Genomic DNA, 7,468 nt, shown 5'->3' with positions numbered 1-7,468 from the left:
CCATCAGTGAGGTTGCTGACGTCATTCCCAGAGGTGCTGCTCGGCAGGAGGGGGTTCCTGCCTCCCGCGATGGAGGCCCTTCGGCACCGCGCAACCTATCCTGTTCGCGGGAGGTGAAGACGATGCACCCGGACCCCAGATTCATCAGCGGCCAAGCACCACTGGTCCTTCCTGACCGCATCAGCAGGGACGCCCGCTCCATACCCTTAAGAAGGAAAAAGGTTTAAGTGTGTTGGTCACACAGAAAACAAGCGCGGTCCTGTCCTGTCCTGTCTGCGCTTGTCCTGTCTATGCCTCGTCCTATGTATGTTGTTTTTACCGCGCCTGTTTTCTGTGTGTCGCTCCATTCTCCTCCGCATGCAGCGGGATAGCTGCAATGTTGCAGCACGCTTGCACTGACAAGGCCGCCCGTCGTCGCCCACATGTGCTGACTGTCGAGAGCCTGCGCCCCTGCAGCACCTGCTCCACCACTGCCGCCCAGCACGATGGCTTCAGAGCAGAGCTTCGGGCCACACTCTTGTGTCTCCGCCTGCCCAGTCACACCTTGATGGACCTGCTTTTCCCGACGGGCCACACCTGCATCCGGCGGGAAGGCTTCTGACTTGTCATGGCATTCCTCGAGAAGACCGACCTCATCAAACAGCTGTAGCCAATGCCTGCCGGCCAGCCTTACGCACTCCTCACCTCTTTTTTCTTTCCCTCTTCCTCTGTCCCCATTTGTTCCCACCTACCCCTTTCATCCCCCTCTCCCCTTCCCCGAACTGGGCTGTATGCCGGTGAACTCCCAAATGAGTTCTAAACATCCCCAGTACACTTCTTTTCTACTTTTATTTCACTAAATCACTCACTCTCGTCGCCTCCGTCGGCGGCGGCGGCAGAACGGAAAAATGAGATCGTCTTAAAGTGGGTTTGAGATCAATGTAATTTTATAAAACGTTTCCCCCTAATGTACTTCACCAATACAACTCAACCAACTACCGTACATGAATCATGCATTGTTTAAGCTTAGCAAAGAATATCTCTTTGAATAATAATTGGTGCGCTGAAGCACATCTCACATATCCCTGGTTACACTATTTGTAGTGCTGTGTGAGTGAATTGAAGTGACGACGCATGGGTAATTATTGTGGTTGTCGTTTACAACTTTGCTTTGCCGCCACATTCACAGGGTGGATTGGGGCGCATTTTTTTCCCAGTACTATAACCGACGGGAACAATCTCCCCCTGAAATCCTTTCTTCCAGTAGTATGTAGACATATATTGATGAAATGTTTGATTCCTAAAAAAAGGATTCATTCGTATGTTCCGAATAAGTTTGTACTGCCTTGTTCACACGTTTCTCAACCAGCTAGAAATTGTGTAACTGTTCTTAACACGATGTAATACCACCACTCCTGCTTAGGCCTATTCGTGGCATTCAGGATTTTTTAAATAAAATAAAATAAAATAATTATTTATATATATAAATAAATAACTAATCATCATCATCATCATCACCAGCCTGTCTACGCCCACTGCAGGGCAAAGGCCTCTCCCATTATTCTCCAATTACCTCGGTCCTGTGCCAACTGTGACCAATTTATCCCCGCAAATTTCTTGATCTCATCTGCCCATCTAACTTTCTGCCGCCCCCTGCAACGCTTGCCTTCTTTAGGGATCCACTCTGTTACCCTTAATGACCAGCGGTTATCTTGCCTTCGCATTACATGCCCTGCCCAAGGCCATTTCTTCTTCTTAATTTCTACTAATATGTCTTTAACACCAGTTTGCTCCCTGACCCACTCCGCTCTCTTCTTGTCCCTTAATGTTACACCTATCATTTTCCGCTCCATTGCCCGCTGAGTCGTTCTCAATTTAAGTTGAACCCTCTTAGTGAGCCTCCAAGTTTCTGCCCCGTAGGTGAGTACCGGTAAGATGCAGCTGTCATACACTTTCTTCTTCAACGAGAATGGTAGGCTGCTATTCATTATCTGATAATGTCTGCCATATGCACCCCACCCCATTCTGATCCTTCTAATTATCTCTGCCTCATGGTTGGGATCTGGGGTCACAACTTGGCCTAAGTATATATATTCGCTTACCACTTCCACTGCCTCGCCATCTATCTCAAACTGCTGTGCTGTCCCGAGGTTATTGATCATTACTTTAGTTTTCTGCATATTAATTTTCAGGCCCACGGTCCTACTCTGTTCGCCCAGTGCGGAAAGCATGCTTTGCAATTCGTCCCCCGAGTTACTTAGCAAGGCAACGTCATCAGCAAATCTGAGGTTACTGAGGTATTCTCCATTAACCCTTACTCCCACCTGTTCCCAATCCAACGTTCTGAATACTTCTTGTAAGCATGCTGTGAATAACATTGGAGAGATTGTGTCTCCTTGTCTGACACCCTTCCTTATAGGTATTTTACTGCTCTCCTTATGGAGGATGATGGTAGCTGTAGACTCATTATAGATATCCTCTAGTATTCTTACATAATGCTCATCTACCCCCTGGTTCCGTAATGCCTGAATGACTGCTAGGGTTTCGACCGAGTCAAATGCTTTCTCATAATCTATGAAGGCTATATATAGGGGTTGAGTATACTCAGCGCACTTCTCTATCACCTGATTGATCGTGTGAATATGGTCCATTGTTGAATAACCTTTACGGAACCCTGCTTGTTCTTTAGGTTGACTGAAATCTAAGGTTGCAGAGATTCGGTTAGCGATTACCTTGGTAAATACCTTGTAGAAGACTGACAGTAAGCTGATCGGCCTGTAGTTTTTCAAGTCCTTCATGTCGCCTTTCTTATGGATTAGGATGATGTTCGCGTTCTTCCAAGATTCCGGTACCATTGCGGTCATTAGGCATTGCGTATACAGGTTTGCCAGTTTGTCAAGTACAATTTCTCCGCCATCCTTCAAGAGGTCTGCTGTTATCTGATCCTCACCAGGTGCTTTGCCCCCTTTCATTTCTTTCAAAGCCTTCCTTACTTCTTCGGTCGTTACTGGTGGGATGTCTATCTCCTCTGAACTACTGTCTCGTTCGGCATTATCCTGTATGTCCCGGCTACTGTACAGATCCCTATAGAACTCCTTGGCCACTGTGACTATTTTATCCCTATTTGTGATGACATTGCCTTGCTTATTTTTAAGTGCATACATCGGATTTTTCCCCACGCCAAGACGTCTCTTTACTGCTTTCAGGCTATCTCCGTTCTTTACAGCGTATTCGATCCTCTCCATATTATACTTCCGTATGTCAGCTGTCTTGCGCTTATTGATTAACTTCGAGAGCTCTGCTAGTTCTATTCTGTCAGCTGCGGTAGAGATTCTCATGGTTTGCCGTTTCCTGATTAGATCTTTCGTCTCCTGTGAAAGTTTACCAGTATCCTGTCTAGCCATAGTGCCCCCGACTTCTACTGCACTCCGTGAGAATGCGTGTAAGGTTGTCGCTGGCTTCCTGTGTCGTAAGCTCGTCTTCATCATTAAGGGCGGAATATCGGTTCTGCAGCGCGATCCTGAATTCTTCTACTTTACGTCTTACGGTTTGCTCATTTATCGGCTTCTTTCGTACTAGCTTGTTGCGGTCCCTCCTCAACTGTAGCCTAATTCGAGATCTAACTAATCCAATAAATATATAAATAAATAAATAAATAAATAAATAAATAACATATACGAGCCATGTCAGCAGTTCTGTATCTTTTAATGGTATTGGCTGTTTACACTACGCATGTGACCATTCTATCCCCTGTTTTCATATGACTAGCGTCCGGACAGTTTCTGTGCCGGCTGTTTTACAGGGACACCACAGTTTTTAAAGACGATAGCCTTTCTTGGGCTACTTAAACCCAGAACTTTTGGGCTGTCTGTCTGTCTGTTTGTGACTCGATTCAGCCGCCCGGCCAAAGTAAAACAATGCCTGCGCAATATTCTTATATAGTCACATATAAATCTACCCGTCTAAGTCCGGTTCATACTTGTCAACATTGTTGAAGAAGAACAAGATATTGCGCAACTATAAGACAAAAAATTAATATAGAAGTGATATTTGCAGTGTTCCTTTATAAAAAATCATACATGCTTAATTTTTGCGAAATTAAATACTTCATCAACTGCAGAAAAAAAATCACTCAGCCGTCGCCTGTTGTCGCCCACGCCACTATAGCTTCTGTCGCCATTTTAAGAAATCAACCGGCAACAGTTACGAAATAACAGTTATAACCGCTATCAGAGACACGATTACCCTACCACTCTAATGCAGAACAACGGAATTCTAACGCTAGAATCCCGAAGAAGAATCAACCGATTAAAATTCCTTGCCGATCTTCGGAACCGCAAACTTCGCATTGACCCATCAATATATCTGACCTGTCTTTCTTCCCGGCCCACCAGGCAATACCACCCCTTTAAATTTACTCCATTGTTCGCCCGCACAAACACTCATAAATACCCATTTTTCCCGCGAACAATTCCCGATTGGAACAATCTTCCTGCCTCTGTGTTCACTTCGTCTAATGTGCATGCATCAATTGATCAGGTTTTTCACATGTAGAAATTTTTCCGCCGTTTGCCATTTTTATTGGTAGAGATTGTATAATTACATTTTGCCTGATATGCTATGTTTTTATCTTTCCACTCCTGCTTGGGCCTAATTCTGGCCTGCAGTATTGTCTAAATAAAAATAAATAAATAAAGGTTCCACTAGATAGGTTCCACGTTTTGCATGCAACGCACGTGGAGTAGGGAAATGCAGTTCTGTAAACGTTGAAGTAGGGCGCCTCGATACCTAAAGGCGCAACAAAAACAACAACAACGATTCACGCGCGTCTTCGGCGTACGGCCGCGTTGGCATCGAGACAACAGGCCTGGAGCAGTGGAACGCGGGAAATTTAAAATGATTTAAGCAAACCTTTGCCGTGTTTACCTTGGGAGGAGCGCGACGCAAGAAGAAAAACATGAGAGGTGCGCGGGAAAGCGAAGGGAGGCATTTACTTGGCAAAAGTCGCTAAAGACTATCGTCTTTTGTCGACATTTGCAACGGACGGAGCAGATACGCCGCTAATTTTTACTTACCGAGTAGACGAATGCTTTTACTTAAAAAAAGAAAAATCAAACCAAAGCTTTCTTTCCACAGCAATTTTTGTTTACATTTTTTTACGCACAACTCTTCCAGAACTTGTAGCTTAAGGTGCGTAATGTTGTGAGCCCGGAAGTGCAGCGACTCCATAAGATACTTTTTGTTCCTAAATATCTCCTTTAAAAAGGCAGAAATTTCCCTTCCGTTTACAGGCGTAAGAGCTACGGTGTCTCTGAGCAAAGGGGTTCCTAACCTCGTTCAACAAAACCGTACTGCTCCCCTTTCGTGCTGAACTATGTCGTGGAACAACGACAACGAACGGTCGTTGTTGTACGATATGTGAATTTCATAGCATGCCATGACCAGGAAACAATCGCTGCCAGTTCACGCTAGATATCAGGCGCGTCCATGCGGGGGATAGTAATCGCCCCGAGAAATCTCCCATAAGTTGAGCAGCTGGCCGTTATGAAACCCGGTGCTCGAACACCGGTTCACAATGGCGGAACTAATTTTCGCAATGAGCCCAACCTCTGCTTCCAATCCAACTACGCCAGAAATGCCTTTCCTGATGGCGGGCTGGATTGATTATTATATTAATTCAGCCGAAAGAATCTTTGAGTTCGGGCTCTGCGTAGTAAACGAAAAATAGCGCGATTAAATTGACATCCAGCAGTAGCACGGTTAGGGTGCTGGCTGCTTGTATGATTGCCTGAGATATTTCACCATACTGACGTTAACGCCAAGGTAATCAAAAGAATGCGTCTTTTTGAGAACAACACACCTTCGGGAAAAAAACCTGTCGCATTCATTTCGTTATGCGTAAGACCGAGCGCGTTTACGTACTGATAATCCACGCTGTTTTTTTTTTATTTTTAGCCTTGTTTTAAAATACATTGTAAGGCAGGCCAAAACAATGCAATGAAATAGTTTATTCTATTTATTATTGATTAAACAACAGTTGCTTTTACCCTAAATTAAATTAACATTTCCAGCAATATACAGTGACCTCCTCCTCTATGTAAACACTATCTTGTTTTAAAGACAATAGTCTTTCTTGGGCTACTTAAAGTCATAAATTTTGGTCTGTCGGTCTGTATGCATGTCTGTCGGTCTGTGACTCGATTCAACCGCCCACCCTAAATGAAACTGAATCTGCTTAATAGGTTTATATACCCACAGGTGAACTAAACGCCTAATTGCGGTGGCAATGTTCCTAATTGTCAACATTGTTGAAGAACAACAAAACATTACGCGAATATGAGGTAGAAAATGAATACATAAGTAATATTTGCAATGTTCTTTTATTAAGAAGTGATGGATGCTTGATTTTTATGATAGGAAATGAACCACATCCAGTGTGAATATCAATTCCCTCGATTGCCTGCCGTCGGCCGCGCCACTCTATAGCTTCAGGCGGAATTTTAAGAAATCGAACGGCAACAGTCACAAAAGGTTCTACCAGATTGGTTCCACGTTCCGCTTGGAACGCGCGTGAAGTAGTGCAACGTGGTTCTGTAAACGTTGTAGTAAGGTGCCTCGATTCATTCGCCTATCCGCCCTACGGTAGCACTGGCATCGAAGCGCTTGGCGTGGAACATTGCAACGTGGTAAATTTAAACTGACTTGAGCAATCCTCTAACGTATTCGTCTTGGGAGGAGCGAGACTGGAAAGAAATAGCATCCGAGGTGAACGGGAAAGGAAAGGGAGGTATATACTAGGCAGGGGTGCCACACAACTATCGTCTTTCGTCGACGTTTGCAACCAAAGGAGCAGAAATCAAATCAAATTTTACTCCTGTTTGGTAAAGGGTGCACAGTGGACGCCAACGTTTCACAGCAACTTACTTCTCGGTGCTCTATTGCTACGCACATTAAGTTAAAAATATCATCTTCTATTATCAAGAATAGAATTGCACTACACAAACCATAAGCTCCCTTGCCCTAGTAGGTTACACTGTCAACAATGCAAACATGCCGCTCCGAGGAGGGCAGTTGCGGCTTGACGAAACAAGTGCCAAGAGCCTTGTTGTTGGGTCCCAGCCTTACAACTTCACGCAATAGAATTTGGGATGTCGTCCACGGCTGAATCTTAAACAACCCTGAGGGGACTTGTTTCTAAGCTCATCTAAAAGTTGCTGATGAACGGGTTCTTCAAAGCTAAACTACAGAATCTAACAATTGTTAGATTCCACGAAAAGAAGCTAGGACCTGAGGTAACTTTCATTAAGCTCACGGGAAAACAGTTGCGAAGAGTTTTATACTTTCATACTTTACTGCTCACAATGAGGCGAATGATTCTCTTCTGTTAGCTGAACTGGCACACGCCACAAAGAGAAAGAGCATGAGAAGAAGCAGTATGTTAAATGCTTGCACTTTATGCTAATGAAAGGATACGGTGGCCTGAAATTCT

This window comes from Haemaphysalis longicornis, unplaced genomic scaffold (genome assembly GCF_048455015.1).
Source record: "Haemaphysalis longicornis isolate Haplotype H1 unplaced genomic scaffold, Haemaphysalis longicornis Haplotype H1 scaffold_9, whole genome shotgun sequence".
Classification (NCBI taxonomy): domain Eukaryota; kingdom Metazoa; phylum Arthropoda; class Arachnida; order Ixodida; family Ixodidae; genus Haemaphysalis; species Haemaphysalis longicornis.
The sequence above is the reverse complement of the archived record's forward strand: the minus strand, read 5'-3'. Positions refer to the sequence as shown.